Genomic DNA, 19983 nt, shown 5'->3' on the forward strand with positions numbered 1-19983 from the left:
CCAAAAACTTTGAAATTTTTCGAATTTTCAAAAAAAAAAATGTTACCCAGAGACTTGTTTTCTACGCGTTTCGAACGATTCTTAGCCGATCTGTACCTATTTGGCGGGTACTTTTTTTTTTTTTTTTTGAACGCACGACCCAAAAAACTTTGAAATTTATCGAATTTCGAAAAAAAAATTAGTCACCCAGAGACTAGTTTTCTGGGCGTTTTGGACGATTCTGAGCCGATCGGTACCTATTTGTCGGGAACTTTTTTTTTTTTTTTCCTAATTCCACCGCCCAACTCAAAAACTTCAAAATCGCCCCGGAAAATTCCGAAAAAATTCCAGTGAACCAGTGCGGTCATCGCGGTGAAAAAACCTCCTCAGAAGCATGTCGCTAAATCTCACGGTTCGGATTTTACAGCCGGCGTTTCCGCTTTCCCGGCGACCGACTTCCGATTCGACACCACCATCGCGTTTAGATGGCCATAATCAAGCGGGGACCCGCGGTAATTCAAATTTCAAGTCGATCGGATCGATTTCAGAAAAGTTAGGACAAGTTCGGCCCTCCGAGACCTTGGATTCCGGACGGTTGGAATATGCTCGGCTTCCGGATTCTGCGGCGGCCGGAAGGTGAGAAAGGGTTCGGCTTCCCGAAACCACAACACACACGAGGGTACGAACAACGCGAAAGGTGGTCGCGGCACCCGGAAGGTTGGAATAAGTTCGGCTTCCGGATTCTACGGCGGCCGAGAGGTTAGGAAGGGTTCGGCTCCCCGAAACCACAACACACACGGGGGTACGAACAACGCGAAAGGTGGTCGCGGCACCCGGAAGGTTGGAATAAGTTCGGCTTCCGGATTCTACGGCGGCCGAGAGGTTAGGAAGGGTTCGGCTCCCCGAAACCACAACACACACGGGGGTACGAACAACGCGAAAGGTGGTCGCGGCACCCGGAAGGTTGGAATAAGTTCGGCTTCCGGATTATACGGCGGCCGAGAGGTTAGGAAGGGTTCGGCTCCCCGAAACCACAATGCACATCTATAGTTCCAAAACCGTACACTTTTCAGGGGTACTTGATATCAAGTTTTTTGACCGCGACAGCTTGCCCAATTTTTCAGAATTTTCTCAGATTTTTTCACTGATATTTTGAAATTTTTGGAACAGGTACAAAAATAAAAAAAAAACGTCTTCGAAAGTTACCCTGGGTCGTCTCAGAATCGCCCGAAACGCCTAGAAAACACTTCTCCCCGTGACGAAAATTTCGAAAAAAACTTTGAAAATTTCCGACGCTCCAGAGTAGGTTAGGTTAGGTTAGGTTAGGTTAGGTTAGGTTAGGTTAGGTTAGGTTAGGTTAGGTTAGGTTAGGTTAGGTTAGGTTAGGTTAGGTTAGGTTAGGTTAGGTTAGGTTAGGTTAGGTTAGGTTAGGTTAGGTTAGGTTAGGTTAGGTTATAGCCGTGACCACCGGTCGACTTCCGGTTTTTGAGTGAACTTTTTCGGATTTTTTCCGCTCTTTCCAATGCCGCTAATTATTCCAAAATCTACCGGGCCGTTTTTGAGATTTTGAGGGGGGGGGGGGCAAAAATGGGGGGGGGCGAGGGGGGGTGGGTGGGTCGGGTGCAGGATCCCCCCGCCCGTTATGTCCCCCACGGCCCCCTCCCCCCTCCCACATTTGACCCCCCCCGGGGGGGGTGGGGGGGGGAACGGTTGCTGGACCTATTTGGTCCTGGCATGAACTTTTCAGCCCTTGATTTATCGAAAAAAATGAGCCCCTAACCAACCCTCTCCGTAGATTGGTTCAAAAGATAGGCGTTTTTCGAAAAATATCACCCACCTAACCTGACCCGACCCAACTCAAAAAGTGATGGTCGGACGCATAAAAGTTCTGCGCACCCGTTTCCGATGTCAGACTGACACCCCCCCTTACAACCCCCCCCGCGGGGGGCGTGGGGGGGGAACCGTCGCTGGACCTAATTGGTCCAGACATGAACTTGGTAGAGCTTGATTTATCGAACAAAACGAGCCCTCAACGAACCCTCTCCGTAGAACGGTTCAGGAGATATGAATTTTTGAAAATTATTTTGCACCTAACCTAACCTATGTCGGAAACAACGGAAATTTTCTAAGTTTTTTTCCGAAATTTTCGTCACACAGAAACTTGTTTTTTAGGCGTTTCAAACGATTCTGAGCCGATCTGTACCTATGTCGCGGGAACTTTTTTTTTTTTTTTCGAACGCACAACCCCAAAAACTTTGAAATTTTTCGAATTTTGAAAAAAAAAAATGTTTCCTAGAGACTTGTTTTCTACGCGTTTCGAACGATTCTGAGCCGATCTGTACCTATTTCGCGGGAACTTTTTTTTTTTTTTTGAACGCACAACCCCAAAAACTTTGAAATTTTTCGAATTTTCAAAAAAAAAAATGTTACCCAGAGACTTGTTTTCTACGCGTTTCGAACGATTCTGAGCCGATCTGTACCTATCGCGCGGGAACTTTTTTTTTTTTTTTTGAACGCACAACCCCAAAAACTTTGAAATTTTTCGAATTTTGAAAAAAAAAATGTTACCCAGAGACTTGTTTTCTACGCGTTTCGAACGATTCTGAGACGATCTGTACCTATTTCGCGGGAACTTTTTTTTTTTTTTTTGAACGCACGACCCAAAAAACTTTGAAATTTATCGAATTTCGAAAAAAAAATTAGTCACCCAGAGACTTGTTTTCTGGGCGTTTTGGACGATTCTGAGCCGATCGGTACCTATTTGTCGGGAACTTTTTTTTTTTTTTTCCTAATTCCACCGCCCAACTCAAAAACTTCAAAATCGCCCCGAAAAATTCCGAAAAAATTCCAGGGGACCAGTGCGGTCATCGCGGTGAAAAAACCTCCTCAGAAGCATGTCGCTAAATCTCACGGTTCGGATTTTACAGCCGGCGTTTCCGCTTTCCCGGCGACCGACTTCCGATTCGACACCACCATCGCGTTTAGATGGCCATAATCAAGCGGGGACCCGCGGTAATTCAAATTTCAAGTCGATCGGATCGATTTCAGAAAAGTTAGGACAAGTTCGGCCCTCCGAGACGTTGGATTCCGGACGGTTGGAATATGTTCGGCTTCCGGATTCTGCGGCGGCCGAGAGGTTAGGAAGGGTTCGGCTCCCCGAAACCACAACACACACGGGGGTACGAACAACGCGAAAGGTGGTCGCGGCACCCGGAAGGTTGGAATAAGTTCGGCTTCCGGATTCTACGGCGGCCGAGAGGTTAGGAAGGGTTCGGCTCCCCGAAACCACAACACACACGGGGGTACGAACAACGCGAAAGGTGGTCGCGGCACCCGGAAGGTTGGAATAAGTTCGGCTTCCGGATTCTACGGCGGCCGAGAGGTTAGGAAGGGTTCGGCTCCCCGAAACCACAATGCACATCTATAGTTCCAAAACCGTACACTTTTCAGGGGTACTTGATATCAAGTTTTTTGACCGCGACAGCTTGCCCAATTTTTCAGAATTTTCTCAGATTTTTTCACTGATATTTTGAAATTTTTGGAACAGGTACAAAAATAAAAAAAACGTCTTCGAAAGTTACCCTGGGTCGTCTCAGAATCGCCCGAAACGCCTAGAAAACACTTCTCCCCGTGACGAAAATTTCGAAAAAAACTTTGAAAATTTCCGACGCTCCAGAGTAGGTTAGGTTAGGTTAGGTTAGGTTAGGTTAGGTTAGGTTAGGTTAGGTTAGGTTAGGTTAGGTTAGGTTAGGTTAGGTTATAGCCGTTGCCATCGGTGGACTTTCGGTTTTTGAGTGAACTTTTTCGGATTTTTTCCGCTCTTTCCGATGCCGCTATTTTTTCCAAAATCTATCGGGCCGTTTTTGAGATTTTGAGGGGGGGGGGGGGCAAAAATGGGGGGGGGGGGCGAGGGGGGGTGGGTGGGTCGGGTGCAGGATCCCCCCGCCCGTCATGTCCCCCACGGCCCCCTCCCCCCTCCCTCATTTGACCCCCCCCCGGGGGGGGTGGGGGGGGGGAACGGTTGCTGGACCTATTTGGTCCTGGCATGAACTTTTCAGCCCTTGATTTATCGAAAAAAATGAGCCCCTAACCAACCCTCTCCGTAGATTGGTTCAAAAGATAGGCGTTTTTCGAAAAATATCACCCACCTAACCTGACCCGACCTAACTCAAAAAGTGATGGTCGGACGCATAAAAATTCTGCGCACCCGTTTCCGATGTCAGACTGACACCCCCCCTCAAAACCCCCCCCGCGGGGGGCGTGGGGGGGGGAACCGTCGCTGGACCTAATTGGTCCAGACATGAACTTGGTAGAGCTTGATTTATCGAACAAAACGAGCCCTCAACGAACCCTCTCCGTAGAACGGTTCAGGAGATATGAATTTTTGAAAATTATTTCGCACCTAACCTAACCTATGTCGGAAACAACGGAAATTTTCTAAGTTTTTTTCCGAAATTTTCGTTACACAGAAACTTGTTTTTTAGGCGTTTCAAACGATTCTGAGCCGATCTGTACCTATTTCGCGGGAACTTTTTTTTTTTTTTTTGAACGCACAACCCCAAAAACTTTGAAATTTTTCGAATTTTGAAAAAAAAAAATGTTACTCAGAGACTTGTTTTCTACGCGTTTCGAACGATTCTGAGCCGATCTGTACCTATTTGGCGGGTACCTTTTTTTTTTTTTTTTTGAACGCACGACCCAAAAAACTTTGAAATTTATCGAATTTCGAAAAAAAAATGTTACCCAGAGACTTGTTTTCTGGGCGTTTTGGACGATTCTGAGCCGATCGGTACCTATTTGTCGAGACTTTTTTTTTTTTTTTTCCGAATTCCACCGCCCAACTCAAAAACTTCAAAATCGCCCCGGAAAATTCCGAAAAAATTCCAGTGAACCAGTGCGGTCATCGCGGTGAAAAAACCTCCTCAGAAGCATGTCGCTAAATCTCACGGTTCGGATTTTACAGCCGGCGTTTCCGCTTTCCCGGCGACCGACTTCCGATTCGACACCACCATCGCGTTTAGATGGCCATAATCAAGCGGGGACCCGCGGTAATTCAAATTTCAAGTCGATCGGATCGATTTCAGAAAAGTTAGGACAAGTTCGGCCCTCCGAGACGTTGGATTCCGGACGGTTGGAATATGTTCGGCTTCCGGATTCTGCGGCGGCCGGAAGGTGAGAAAGGGTTCGGCTTCCCGAAACCACAACACACACGAGGGTACGAACAACGCGAAAGGTGGTCGCGGCACCCGGAAGGTTGGAATAAGTTCGGCTTCCGGATTCTACGGCGGCCGAGAGGTTAGGAAGGGTTCGGCTCCCCGAAACCACAATGCACATCTATAGTTCCAAAACCGTACACTTTACAGGGGTACTTGTGATCAAGTTTTTTGACCGCGACAGCTTGCCCAATTTTTCAGAATTTTCTTAGATTTTTTCACTGATATTTTGAAATTTTTGGAACAGGTACAAAAATAAAAAAAACGTCTTCGAAAGTTACCCTAGGTCGTCTCAGAATCGCCCGAAACGCCTAGAAAACACTTCTCCCCGTGACAAAAATTTCGAAAAAAACTTTGAAAATTTTCGAAGCTCCAGAGTAGGTTAGGTTAGGTTAGGTTAGGTTAGGTTAGGTTAGGTTAGGTTAGGTTAGGTTAGGTTAGGTTAGGTTAGGTTAGGTTATAGCCGTGACCACCGGTCGACTTCCGGTTTTTGAGTGAACTTTTTCGGATTTTTTCCGCTCTTTCCAATGCCGCTAATTATTCCAAAATCTACCGGGCCGTTTTTGAGATTTTGAGGGGGGGGGGGGGCAAAAATGGGGGGGGGCGAGGGGGGGTGGGTGGGTCGGGTGCAGGATCCCCCCGCCCGTTATGTCCCCCACGGCCCCCTCCCCCCTCCCACATTTGACCCCCCCCGGGGGGGGTGGGGGGGGAACGGTTGCTGGACCTATTTGGTCCTGGCATGAACTTTTCAGCCCTTGATTTATCGAAAAAAATGAGCCCCTAACCAACCCTCTCCGTAGATTGGTTCAAAAGATAGGCGTTTTTCGAAAAATATCACCCACCTAACCTGACCCGACCCAACTCAAAAAGTGATGGTCGGACGCATAAAAGTTCTGCGCACCCGTTTCCGATGTCAGACTGACACCCCCCCTTACAACCCCCCCCGCGGGGGGCGTGGGGGGGGAACCGTCGCTGGACCTAATTGGTCCAGACATGAACTTGGTAGAGCTTGATTTATCGAACAAAACGAGCCCTCAACGAACCCTCTCCGTAGAACGGTTCAGGAGATATGAATTTTTGAAAATTATTTTGCACCTAACCTAACCTATGTCGGAAACAACGGAAATTTTCTAAGTTTTTTTCCGAAATTTTCGTCACACAGAAACTTGTTTTTTAGGCGTTTCAAACGATTCTGAGCCGATCTGTACCTATGTCGCGGGAACTTTTTTTTTTTTTTTCGAACGCACAACCCCAAAAACTTTGAAATTTTTCGAATTTTGAAAAAAAAAAATGTTTCCTAGAGACTTGTTTTCTACGCGTTTCGAACGATTCTGAGCCGATCTGTACCTATTTCGCGGGAACTTTTTTTTTTTTTTTGAACGCACAACCCCAAAAACTTTGAAATTTTTCGAATTTTCAAAAAAAAAAATGTTACCCAGAGACTTGTTTTCTACGCGTTTCGAACGATTCTGAGCCGATCTGTACCTATCGCGCGGGAACTTTTTTTTTTTTTTTTGAACGCACAACCCCAAAAACTTTGAAATTTTTCGAATTTTGAAAAAAAAAATGTTACCCAGAGACTTGTTTTCTACGCGTTTCGAACGATTCTGAGACGATCTGTACCTATTTCGCGGGAACTTTTTTTTTTTTTTTTGAACGCACGACCCAAAAAACTTTGAAATTTATCGAATTTCGAAAAAAAAATTAGTCACCCAGAGACTTGTTTTCTGGGCGTTTTGGACGATTCTGAGCCGATCGGTACCTATTTGTCGGGAACTTTTTTTTTTTTTTTCCTAATTCCACCGCCCAACTCAAAAACTTCAAAATCGCCCCGAAAAATTCCGAAAAAATTCCAGGGGACCAGTGCGGTCATCGCGGTGAAAAAACCTCCTCAGAAGCATGTCGCTAAATCTCACGGTTCGGATTTTACAGCCGGCGTTTCCGCTTTCCCGGCGACCGACTTCCGATTCGACACCACCATCGCGTTTAGATGGCCATAATCAAGCGGGGACCCGCGGTAATTCAAATTTCAAGTCGATCGGATCGATTTCAGAAAAGTTAGGACAAGTTCGGCCCTCCGAGACGTTGGATTCCGGACGGTTGGAATATGTTCGGCTTCCGGATTCTGCGGCGGCCGAGAGGTTAGGAAGGGTTCGGCTCCCCGAAACCACAACACACACGGGGGTACGAACAACGCGAAAGGTGGTCGCGGCACCCGGAAGGTTGGAATAAGTTCGGCTTCCGGATTCTACGGCGGCCGAGAGGTTAGGAAGGGTTCGGCTCCCCGAAACCACAACACACACGGGGGTACGAACAACGCGAAAGGTGGTCGCGGCACCCGGAAGGTTGGAATAAGTTCGGCTTCCGGATTCTACGGCGGCCGAGAGGTTAGGAAGGGTTCGGCTCCCCGAAACCACAATGCACATCTATAGTTCCAAAACCGTACACTTTTCAGGGGTACTTGATATCAAGTTTTTTGACCGCGACAGCTTGCCCAATTTTTCAGAATTTTCTCAGATTTTTTCACTGATATTTTGAAATTTTTGGAACAGGTACAAAAATAAAAAAAACGTCTTCGAAAGTTACCCTGGGTCGTCTCAGAATCGCCCGAAACGCCTAGAAAACACTTCTCCCCGTGACGAAAATTTCGAAAAAAACTTTGAAAATTTCCGACGCTCCAGAGTAGGTTAGGTTAGGTTAGGTTAGGTTAGGTTAGGTTAGGTTAGGTTAGGTTAGGTTAGGTTAGGTTAGGTTAGGTTAGGTTATAGCCGTTGCCATCGGTGGACTTTCGGTTTTTGAGTGAACTTTTTCGGATTTTTTCCGCTCTTTCCGATGCCGCTATTTTTTCCAAAATCTATCGGGCCGTTTTTGAGATTTTGAGGGGGGGGGGGGGCAAAAATGGGGGGGGGGCGAGGGGGGGTGGGTGGGTCGGGTGCAGGATCCCCCCGCCCGTCATGTCCCCCACGGCCCCCTCCCCCCTCCCTCATTTGACCCCCCCCCGGGGGGGGTGGGGGGGGGGAACGGTTGCTGGACCTATTTGGTCCTGGCATGAACTTTTCAGCCCTTGATTTATCGAAAAAAATGAGCCCCTAACCAACCCTCTCCGTAGATTGGTTCAAAAGATAGGCGTTTTTCGAAAAATATCACCCACCTAACCTGACCCGACCTAACTCAAAAAGTGATGGTCGGACGCATAAAAATTCTGCGCACCCGTTTCCGATGTCAGACTGACACCCCCCCTCAAAACCCCCCCCGCGGGGGGCGTGGGGGGGGGAACCGTCGCTGGACCTAATTGGTCCAGACATGAACTTGGTAGAGCTTGATTTATCGAACAAAACGAGCCCTCAACGAACCCTCTCCGTAGAACGGTTCAGGAGATATGAATTTTTGAAAATTATTTCGCACCTAACCTAACCTATGTCGGAAACAACGGAAATTTTCTAAGTTTTTTTCCGAAATTTTCGTTACACAGAAACTTGTTTTTTAGGCGTTTCAAACGATTCTGAGCCGATCTGTACCTATTTCGCGGGAACTTTTTTTTTTTTTTTTGAACGCACAACCCCAAAAACTTTGAAATTTTTCGAATTTTGAAAAAAAAAAATGTTACTCAGAGACTTGTTTTCTACGCGTTTCGAACGATTCTGAGCCGATCTGTACCTATTTGGCGGGTACCTTTTTTTTTTTTTTTTTGAACGCACGACCCAAAAAACTTTGAAATTTATCGAATTTCGAAAAAAAAATGTTACCCAGAGACTTGTTTTCTGGGCGTTTTGGACGATTCTGAGCCGATCGGTACCTATTTGTCGAGACTTTTTTTTTTTTTTTTCCGAATTCCACCGCCCAACTCAAAAACTTCAAAATCGCCCCGGAAAATTCCGAAAAAATTCCAGTGAACCAGTGCGGTCATCGCGGTGAAAAAACCTCCTCAGAAGCATGTCGCTAAATCTCACGGTTCGGATTTTACAGCCGGCGTTTCCGCTTTCCCGGCGACCGACTTCCGATTCGACACCACCATCGCGTTTAGATGGCCATAATCAAGCGGGGACCCGCGGTAATTCAAATTTCAAGTCGATCGGATCGATTTCAGAAAAGTTAGGACAAGTTCGGCCCTCCGAGACGTTGGATTCCGGACGGTTGGAATATGTTCGGCTTCCGGATTCTGCGGCGGCCGGAAGGTGAGAAAGGGTTCGGCTTCCCGAAACCACAACACACACGAGGGTACGAACAACGCGAAAGGTGGTCGCGGCACCCGGAAGGTTGGAATAAGTTCGGCTTCCGGATTCTACGGCGGCCGAGAGGTTAGGAAGGGTTCGGCTCCCCGAAACCACAATGCACATCTATAGTTCCAAAACCGTACACTTTACAGGGGTACTTGTGATCAAGTTTTTTGACCGCGACAGCTTGCCCAATTTTTCAGAATTTTCTTAGATTTTTTCACTGATATTTTGAAATTTTTGGAACAGGTACAAAAATAAAAAAAACGTCTTCGAAAGTTACCCTAGGTCGTCTCAGAATCGCCCGAAACGCCTAGAAAACACTTCTCCCCGTGACAAAAATTTCGAAAAAAACTTTGAAAATTTTCGAAGCTCCAGAGTAGGTTAGGTTAGGTTAGGTTAGGTTAGGTTAGGTTAGGTTAGGTTAGGTTAGGTTAGGTTAGGTTAGGTTAGGTTAGGTTAGGTTAGGTTAGGTTAGGTTAGGTTAGGTTAGGTTAGGTTAGGTTAGGTTAGGTTAGGTTAGGTTAGGTTAGGTTAGGTTAGGTTAGGTTAGGTTAGGTTAGGTTAGGTTAGGTTAGGTTAGGTTAGGTTAGGTTAGGTTAGGTTAGGTTAGGTTATAGCCGTTGCCATCGGTGGACTTTCGGTTTTTGAGTGAACTTTTTCGGATTTTTTCCGCTCTTTCCGATGCCGCTATTTTTTCCAAAATCTATCGGGCCGTTTTTGAGATTTTGAGGGGGGGGGGGGGCAAAAATGGGGGGGGGGGCGAGGGGGGGTGGGTGGGTCGGGTGCAGGATCCCCCCGCCCGTCATGTCCCCCACGGCCCCCTCCCCCCTCCCTCATTTGACCCCCCCCCGGGGGGGGTGGGGGGGGGGAACGGTTGCTGGACCTATTTGGTCCTGGCATGAACTTTTCAGCCCTTGATTTATCGAAAAAAATGAGCCCCTAACCAACCCTCTCCGTAGATTGGTTCAAAAGATAGGCGTTTTTCGAAAAATATCACCCACCTAACCTGACCCGACCTAACTCAAAAAGTGATGGTCGGACGCATAAAAATTCTGCGCACCCGTTTCCGATGTCAGACTGACACCCCCCCTCAAAACCCCCCCCGCGGGGGGCGTGGGGGGGGGAACCGTCGCTGGACCTAATTGGTCCAGACATGAACTTGGTAGAGCTTGATTTATCGAACAAAACGAGCCCTCAACGAACCCTCTCCGTAGAACGGTTCAGGAGATATGAATTTTTGAAAATTATTTCGCACCTAACCTAACCTATGTCGGAAACAACGGAAATTTTCTAAGTTTTTTTCCGAAATTTTCGTTACACAGAAACTTGTTTTTTAGGCGTTTCAAACGATTCTGAGCCGATCTGTACCTATTTCGCGGGAACTTTTTTTTTTTTTTTTGAACGCACAACCCCAAAAACTTTGAAATTTTTCGAATTTTGAAAAAAAAAAATGTTACTCAGAGACTTGTTTTCTACGCGTTTCGAACGATTCTGAGCCGATCTGTACCTATTTGGCGGGTACCTTTTTTTTTTTTTTTTTGAACGCACGACCCAAAAAACTTTGAAATTTATCGAATTTCGAAAAAAAAATGTTACCCAGAGACTTGTTTTCTGGGCGTTTTGGACGATTCTGAGCCGATCGGTACCTATTTGTCGAGACTTTTTTTTTTTTTTTTCCGAATTCCACCGCCCAACTCAAAAACTTCAAAATCGCCCCGGAAAATTCCGAAAAAATTCCAGTGAACCAGTGCGGTCATCGCGGTGAAAAAACCTCCTCAGAAGCATGTCGCTAAATCTCACGGTTCGGATTTTACAGCCGGCGTTTCCGCTTTCCCGGCGACCGACTTCCGATTCGACACCACCATCGCGTTTAGATGGCCATAATCAAGCGGGGACCCGCGGTAATTCAAATTTCAAGTCGATCGGATCGATTTCAGAAAAGTTAGGACAAGTTCGGCCCTCCGAGACGTTGGATTCCGGACGGTTGGAATATGTTCGGCTTCCGGATTCTGCGGCGGCCGGAAGGTGAGAAAGGGTTCGGCTTCCCGAAACCACAACACACACGAGGGTACGAACAACGCGAAAGGTGGTCGCGGCACCCGGAAGGTTGGAATAAGTTCGGCTTCCGGATTCTACGGCGGCCGAGAGGTTAGGAAGGGTTCGGCTCCCCGAAACCACAATGCACATCTATAGTTCCAAAACCGTACACTTTACAGGGGTACTTGTGATCAAGTTTTTTGACCGCGACAGCTTGCCCAATTTTTCAGAATTTTCTTAGATTTTTTCACTGATATTTTGAAATTTTTGGAACAGGTACAAAAATAAAAAAAACGTCTTCGAAAGTTACCCTAGGTCGTCTCAGAATCGCCCGAAACGCCTAGAAAACACTTCTCCCCGTGACAAAAATTTCGAAAAAAACTTTGAAAATTTTCGAAGCTCCAGAGTAGGTTAGGTTAGGTTAGGTTAGGTTAGGTTAGGTTAGGTTAGGTTAGGTTAGGTTAGGTTAGGTTAGGTTAGGTTAGGTTATAGCCGTGACCACCGGTCGACTTCCGGTTTTTGAGTGAACTTTTTCGGATTTTTTCCGCTCTTTCCAATGCCGCTAATTATTCCAAAATCTACCGGGCCGTTTTTGAGATTTTGAGGGGGGGGGGGGGCAAAAATGGGGGGGGGCGAGGGGGGGTGGGTGGGTCGGGTGCAGGATCCCCCCGCCCGTTATGTCCCCCACGGCCCCCTCCCCCCTCCCACATTTGACCCCCCCCGGGGGGGGTGGGGGGGGAACGGTTGCTGGACCTATTTGGTCCTGGCATGAACTTTTCAGCCCTTGATTTATCGAAAAAAATGAGCCCCTAACCAACCCTCTCCGTAGATTGGTTCAAAAGATAGGCGTTTTTCGAAAAATATCACCCACCTAACCTGACCCGACCCAACTCAAAAAGTGATGGTCGGACGCATAAAAGTTCTGCGCACCCGTTTCCGATGTCAGACTGACACCCCCCCTTACAACCCCCCCCGCGGGGGGCGTGGGGGGGGAACCGTCGCTGGACCTAATTGGTCCAGACATGAACTTGGTAGAGCTTGATTTATCGAACAAAACGAGCCCTCAACGAACCCTCTCCGTAGAACGGTTCAGGAGATATGAATTTTTGAAAATTATTTTGCACCTAACCTAACCTATGTCGGAAACAACGGAAATTTTCTAAGTTTTTTTCCGAAATTTTCGTCACACAGAAACTTGTTTTTTAGGCGTTTCAAACGATTCTGAGCCGATCTGTACCTATGTCGCGGGAACTTTTTTTTTTTTTTTCGAACGCACAACCCCAAAAACTTTGAAATTTTTCGAATTTTGAAAAAAAAAAATGTTTCCTAGAGACTTGTTTTCTACGCGTTTCGAACGATTCTGAGCCGATCTGTACCTATTTCGCGGGAACTTTTTTTTTTTTTTTGAACGCACAACCCCAAAAACTTTGAAATTTTTCGAATTTTCAAAAAAAAAAATGTTACCCAGAGACTTGTTTTCTACGCGTTTCGAACGATTCTGAGCCGATCTGTACCTATCGCGCGGGAACTTTTTTTTTTTTTTTTGAACGCACAACCCCAAAAACTTTGAAATTTTTCGAATTTTGAAAAAAAAAATGTTACCCAGAGACTTGTTTTCTACGCGTTTCGAACGATTCTGAGACGATCTGTACCTATTTCGCGGGAACTTTTTTTTTTTTTTTTGAACGCACGACCCAAAAAACTTTGAAATTTATCGAATTTCGAAAAAAAAATTAGTCACCCAGAGACTTGTTTTCTGGGCGTTTTGGACGATTCTGAGCCGATCGGTACCTATTTGTCGGGAACTTTTTTTTTTTTTTTCCTAATTCCACCGCCCAACTCAAAAACTTCAAAATCGCCCCGAAAAATTCCGAAAAAATTCCAGGGGACCAGTGCGGTCATCGCGGTGAAAAAACCTCCTCAGAAGCATGTCGCTAAATCTCACGGTTCGGATTTTACAGCCGGCGTTTCCGCTTTCCCGGCGACCGACTTCCGATTCGACACCACCATCGCGTTTAGATGGCCATAATCAAGCGGGGACCCGCGGTAATTCAAATTTCAAGTCGATCGGATCGATTTCAGAAAAGTTAGGACAAGTTCGGCCCTCCGAGACGTTGGATTCCGGACGGTTGGAATATGTTCGGCTTCCGGATTCTGCGGCGGCCGAGAGGTTAGGAAGGGTTCGGCTCCCCGAAACCACAACACACACGGGGGTACGAACAACGCGAAAGGTGGTCGCGGCACCCGGAAGGTTGGAATAAGTTCGGCTTCCGGATTCTACGGCGGCCGAGAGGTTAGGAAGGGTTCGGCTCCCCGAAACCACAACACACACGGGGGTACGAACAACGCGAAAGGTGGTCGCGGCACCCGGAAGGTTGGAATAAGTTCGGCTTCCGGATTCTACGGCGGCCGAGAGGTTAGGAAGGGTTCGGCTCCCCGAAACCACAATGCACATCTATAGTTCCAAAACCGTACACTTTTCAGGGGTACTTGATATCAAGTTTTTTGACCGCGACAGCTTGCCCAATTTTTCAGAATTTTCTCAGATTTTTTCACTGATATTTTGAAATTTTTGGAACAGGTACAAAAATAAAAAAAACGTCTTCGAAAGTTACCCTGGGTCGTCTCAGAATCGCCCGAAACGCCTAGAAAACACTTCTCCCCGTGACGAAAATTTCGAAAAAAACTTTGAAAATTTCCGACGCTCCAGAGTAGGTTAGGTTAGGTTAGGTTAGGTTAGGTTAGGTTAGGTTAGGTTAGGTTAGGTTAGGTTAGGTTAGGTTAGGTTAGGTTATAGCCGTTGCCATCGGTGGACTTTCGGTTTTTGAGTGAACTTTTTCGGATTTTTTCCGCTCTTTCCGATGCCGCTATTTTTTCCAAAATCTATCGGGCCGTTTTTGAGATTTTGAGGGGGGGGGGGGCAAAAATGGGGGGGGGGCGAGGGGGGGTGGGTGGGTCGGGTGCAGGATCCCCCCGCCCGTCATGTCCCCCACGGCCCCCTCCCCCCTCCCTCATTTGACCCCCCCCCGGGGGGGGTGGGGGGGGGAACGGTTGCTGGACCTATTTGGTCCTGGCATGAACTTTTCAGCCCTTGATTTATCGAAAAAAATGAGCCCCTAACCAACCCTCTCCGTAGATTGGTTCAAAAGATAGGCGTTTTTCGAAAAATATCACCCACCTAACCTGACCCGACCTAACTCAAAAAGTGATGGTCGGACGCATAAAAATTCTGCGCACCCGTTTCCGATGTCAGACTGACACCCCCCCTCAAAACCCCCCCCGCGGGGGGCGTGGGGGGGGGAACCGTCGCTGGACCTAATTGGTCCAGACATGAACTTGGTAGAGCTTGATTTATCGAACAAAACGAGCCCTCAACGAACCCTCTCCGTAGAACGGTTCAGGAGATATGAATTTTTGAAAATTATTTCGCACCTAACCTAACCTATGTCGGAAACAACGGAAATTTTCTAAGTTTTTTTCCGAAATTTTCGTTACACAGAAACTTGTTTTTTAGGCGTTTCAAACGATTCTGAGCCGATCTGTACCTATTTCGCGGGAACTTTTTTTTTTTTTTTTGAACGCACAACCCCAAAAACTTTGAAATTTTTCGAATTTTGAAAAAAAAAAATGTTACTCAGAGACTTGTTTTCTACGCGTTTCGAACGATTCTGAGCCGATCTGTACCTATTTGGCGGGTACCTTTTTTTTTTTTTTTTTGAACGCACGACCCAAAAAACTTTGAAATTTATCGAATTTCGAAAAAAAAATGTTACCCAGAGACTTGTTTTCTGGGCGTTTTGGACGATTCTGAGCCGATCGGTACCTATTTGTCGAGACTTTTTTTTTTTTTTTTCCGAATTCCACCGCCCAACTCAAAAACTTCAAAATCGCCCCGGAAAATTCCGAAAAAATTCCAGTGAACCAGTGCGGTCATCGCGGTGAAAAAACCTCCTCAGAAGCATGTCGCTAAATCTCACGGTTCGGATTTTACAGCCGGCGTTTCCGCTTTCCCGGCGACCGACTTCCGATTCGACACCACCATCGCGTTTAGATGGCCATAATCAAGCGGGGACCCGCGGTAATTCAAATTTCAAGTCGATCGGATCGATTTCAGAAAAGTTAGGACAAGTTCGGCCCTCCGAGACGTTGGATTCCGGACGGTTGGAATATGTTCGGCTTCCGGATTCTGCGGCGGCCGGAAGGTGAGAAAGGGTTCGGCTTCCCGAAACCACAACACACACGAGGGTACGAACAACGCGAAAGGTGGTCGCGGCACCCGGAAGGTTGGAATAAGTTCGGCTTCCGGATTCTACGGCGGCCGAGAGGTTAGGAAGGGTTCGGCTCCCCGAAACCACAATGCACATCTATAGTTCCAAAACCGTACACTTTACAGGGGTACTTGTGATCAAGTTTTTTGACCGCGACAGCTTGCCCAATTTTTCAGAATTTTCTTAGATTTTTTCACTGATATTTTGAAATTTTTGGAACAGGTACAAAAATAAAAAAAACGTCTTCGAAAGTTACCCTAGGTCGTCTCAGAATCGCCCGAAACGCCTAGAAAACACTTCTCCCCGTGACAAAAATTTCGAAAAAAACTTTGAAAATTTTCGAAGCTCCAGAGTAGGTTAGGTTAGGTTAGGTTAGGTTAGGTTAGGTTAGGTTAGGTTAGGTTAGGTTAGGTTAGGTTAGGTTAGGTTAGGTTAGGTTAGGTTAGGTTAGGTTAGGTTAGGTTAGGTTAGGTTAGGTTAGGTTAGGTTAGGTTAGGTTAGGTTAGGTTAGGTTAGGTTAGGTTAGGTTAGGTTAGGTTAGGTTAGGTTAGGTTAGGTTAGGTTAGGTTAGGTTAGGTTAGGTTAGGTTAGGTTAGGTTAGGTTAGGTTAGGTTAGGTTAGGTTAGGTTAGGTTAGGTTAGGTTAGGTTAGGTTAGGTTAGGTTAGGTTAGGTTAGGTTAGGTTAGGTTAGGTTAGGTTAGGTTAGGTTAGGTTAGGTTAGGTTAGGTTAGGTTAGGTTAGGTTAGGTTAGGTTAGGTTAGGTTAGGTTAGGTTAGGTTAGGTTAGGTTAGGTTAGGTTAGGTTAGGTTAGGTTAGGTTAGGTTAGGTTAGGTTAGGTTAGGTTAGGTTAGGTTAGGTTAGGTTAGGTTAGGTTAGGTTAGGTTAGGTTAGGTTAGGTTAGGTTAGGTTAGGTTAGGTTAGGTTAGGTTAGGTTAGGTTAGGTTAGGTTAGGTTAGGTTAGGTTAGGTTAGGTTAGGTTAGGTTAGGTTAGGTTAGGTTAGGTTAGGTTAGGTTAGGTTAGGTTAGGTTAGGTTAGGTTAGGTTAGGTTAGGTTAGGTTAGGTTAGGTTAGGTTAGGTTAGGTTAGGTTAGGTTAGGTTAGGTTAGGTTAGGTTAGGTTAGGTTAGGTTAGGTTAGGTTAGGTTAGGTTAGGTTAGGTTAGGTTAGGTTAGGTTAGGTTAGGTTAGGTTAGGTTAGGTTAGGTTAGGTTAGGTTAGGTTAGGTTAGGTTAGGTTAGGTTAGGTTAGGTTAGGTTAGGTTAGGTTAGGTTAGGTTAGGTTAGGTTAGGTTAGGTTAGGTTAGGTTAGGTTAGGTTAGGTTAGGTTAGGTTAGGTTAGGTTAGGTTAGGTTAGGTTAGGTTAGGTTAGGTTAGGTTAGGTTAGGTTAGGTTAGGTTAGGTTAGGTTAGGTTAGGTTAGGTTAGGTTAGGTTAGGTTAGGTTAGGTTAGGTTAGGTTAGGTTAGGTTAGGTTAGGTTAGGTTAGGTTAGGTTAGGTTAGGTTAGGTTAGGTTAGGTTAGGTTAGGTTAGGTTAGGTTAGGTTAGGTTAGGTTAGGTTAGGTTAGGTTAGGTTAGGTTAGGTTAGGTTAGGTTAGGTTAGGTTAGGTTAGGTTAGGTTAGGTTAGGTTAGGTTAGGTTAGGTTAGGTTAGGTTAGGTTAGGTTAGGTTAGGTTAGGTTAGGTTAGGTTAGGTTAGGTTAGGTTAGGTTAGGTTAGGTTAGGTTAGGTTAGGTTAGGTTAGGTTAGGTTAGGTTAGGTTAGGTTAGGTTAGGTTAGGTTAGGTTAGGTTAGGTTAGGTTAGGTTAGGTTAGGTTAGGTTAGGTTAGGTTAGGTTAGGTTAGGTTAGGTTAGGTTAGGTTAGGTTAGGTTAGGTTAGGTTAGGTTAGGTTAGGTTAGGTTAGGTTAGGTTAGGTTAGGTTAGGTTAGGTTAGGTTAGGTTAGGTTAGGTTAGGTTAGGTTAGGTTAGGTTAGGTTAGGTTAGGTTAGGTTAGGTTAGGTTAGGTTAGGTTAGGTTAGGTTAGGTTAGGTTAGGTTAGGTTAGGTTAGGTTAGGTTAGGTTAGGTTAGGTTAGGTTAGGTTAGGTTAGGTTAGGTTAGGTTAGGTTAGGTTAGGTTAGGTTAGGTTAGGTTAGGTTAGGTTAGGTTAGGTTAGGTTAGGTTAGGTTAGGTTAGGTTAGGTTAGGTTAGGTTAGGTTAGGTTAGGTTAGGTTAGGTTAGGTTAGGTTAGGTTAGGTTAGGTTAGGTTAGGTTAGGTTAGGTTAGGTTAGGTTAGGTTAGGTTAGGTTAGGTTAGGTTAGGTTAGGTTAGGTTAGGTTAGGTTAGGTTAGGTTAGGTTAGGTTAGGTTAGGTTAGGTTAGGTTAGGTTAGGTTAGGTTAGGTTAGGTTAGGTTAGGTTAGGTTAGGTTAGGTTAGGTTAGGTTAGGTTAGGTTAGGTTAGGTTAGGTTAGGTTAGGTTAGGTTAGGTTAGGTTAGGTTAGGTTAGGTTAGGTTGGTTAGGTTAGGTTAGGTTAGGTTAGGTTAGGTTAGGTTAGGTTAGGTTAGGTTAGGTTAGGTTAGGTTAGGTTAGGTTAGGTTAGGTTAGGTTAGGTTAGGTTAGGTTAGGTTAGGTTAGGTTAGGTTAGGTTAGGTTAGGTTAGGTTAGGTTAGGTTAGGTTAGGTTAGGTTAGGTTAGGTTAGGTTAGGTTAGGTTAGGTTAGGTTAGGTTAGGTTAGGTTAGGTTAGGTTAGGTTAGGTTAGGTTAGGTTAGGTTAGGTTAGGTTAGGTTAGGTTAGGTTAGGTTAGGTTAGGTTAGGTTAGGTTAGGTTAGGTTAGGTTAGGTTAGGTTAGGTTAGGTTAGGTTAGGTTAGGTTAGGTTAGGTTAGGTTAGGTTAGGTTAGGTTAGGTTAGGTTAGGTTAGGTTAGGTTAGGTTAGGTTAGGTTAGGTTAGGTTAGGTTAGGTTAGGTTAGGTTAGGTTAGGTTAGGTTAGGTTAGGTTAGGTTAGGTTAGGTTAGGTTAGGTTAGGTTAGGTTAGGTTAGGTTAGGTTAGGTTAGGTTAGGTTAGGTTAGGTTAGGTTAGGTTAGGTTAGGTTAGGTTAGGTTAGGTTAGGTTAGGTTAGGTTAGGTTAGGTTAGGTTAGGTTAGGTTAGGTTAGGTTAGGTTAGGTTAGGTTAGGTTAGGTTAGGTTAGGTTAGGTTAGGTTAGGTTAGGTTAGGTTAGGTTAGGTTAGGTTAGGTTAGGTTAGGTTAGGTTAGGTTAGGTTAGGTTAGGTTAGGTTAGGTTAGGTTAGGTTAGGTTAGGTTAGGTTAGGTTAGGTTAGGTTAGGTTAGGTTAGGTTAGGTTAGGTTAGGTTAGGTTAGGTTAGGTTAGGTTAGGTTAGGTTAGGTTAGGTTAGGTTAGGTTAGGTTAGGTTAGGTTAGGTTAGGTTAGGTTAGGTTAGGTTAGGTTAGGTTAGGTTAGGTTAGGTTAGGTTAGGTTAGGTTAGGTTAGGTTAGGTTAGGTTAGGTTAGGTTAGGTTAGGTTAGGTTAGGTTAGGTTAGGTTAGGTTAGGTTAGGTTAGGTTAGGTTAGGTTAGGTTAGGTTAGGTTAGGTTAGGTTAGGTTAGGTTAGGTTAGGTTAGGTTAGGTTAGGTTAGGTTAGGTTAGGTTAGGTTAGGTTAGGTTAGGTTAGGTTAGGTTAGGTTAGGTTAGGTTAGGTTAGGTTAGGTTAGGTTAGGTTAGGTTAGGTTAGGTTAGGTTAGGTTAGGTTAGGTTAGGTTAGGTTAGGTTAGGTTAGGTTAGGTTAGGTTAGGTTAGGTTAGGTTAGGTTAGGTTAGGTTAGGTTAGGTTAGGTTAGGTTAGGTTAGGTTAGGTTAGGTTAGGTTAGGTTAGGTTAGGTTAGGTTAGGTTAGGTTAGGTTAGGTTAGGTTAGGTTAGGTTAGGTTAGGTTAGGTTAGGTTAGGTTAGGTTAGGTTAGGTTAGGTTAGGTTAGGTTAGGTTAGGTTAGGTTAGGTTAGGTTAGGTTAGGTTAGGTTAGGTTAGGTTAGGTTAGGTTAGGTTAGGTTAGGTTAGGTTAGGTTAGGTTAGGTTAGGTTAGGTTAGGTTAGGTTAGGTTAGGTTAGGTTAGGTTAGGTTAGGTTAGGTTAGGTTAGGTTAGGTTAGGTTAGGTTAGGTTAGGTTAGGTTAGGTTAGGTTAGGTTAGGTTAGGTTAGGTTAGGTTAGGTTAGGTTAGGTTAGGTTAGGTTAGGTTAGGTTAGGTTAGGTTAGGTTAGGTTAGGTTAGGTTAGGTTAGGTTAGGTTAGGTTAGGTTAGGTTAGGTTA

Source organism: Diprion similis, chromosome 5 (assembly GCF_021155765.1).
Source record: "Diprion similis isolate iyDipSimi1 chromosome 5, iyDipSimi1.1, whole genome shotgun sequence".
Lineage (NCBI taxonomy): Eukaryota > Metazoa > Arthropoda > Insecta > Hymenoptera > Diprionidae > Diprion > Diprion similis.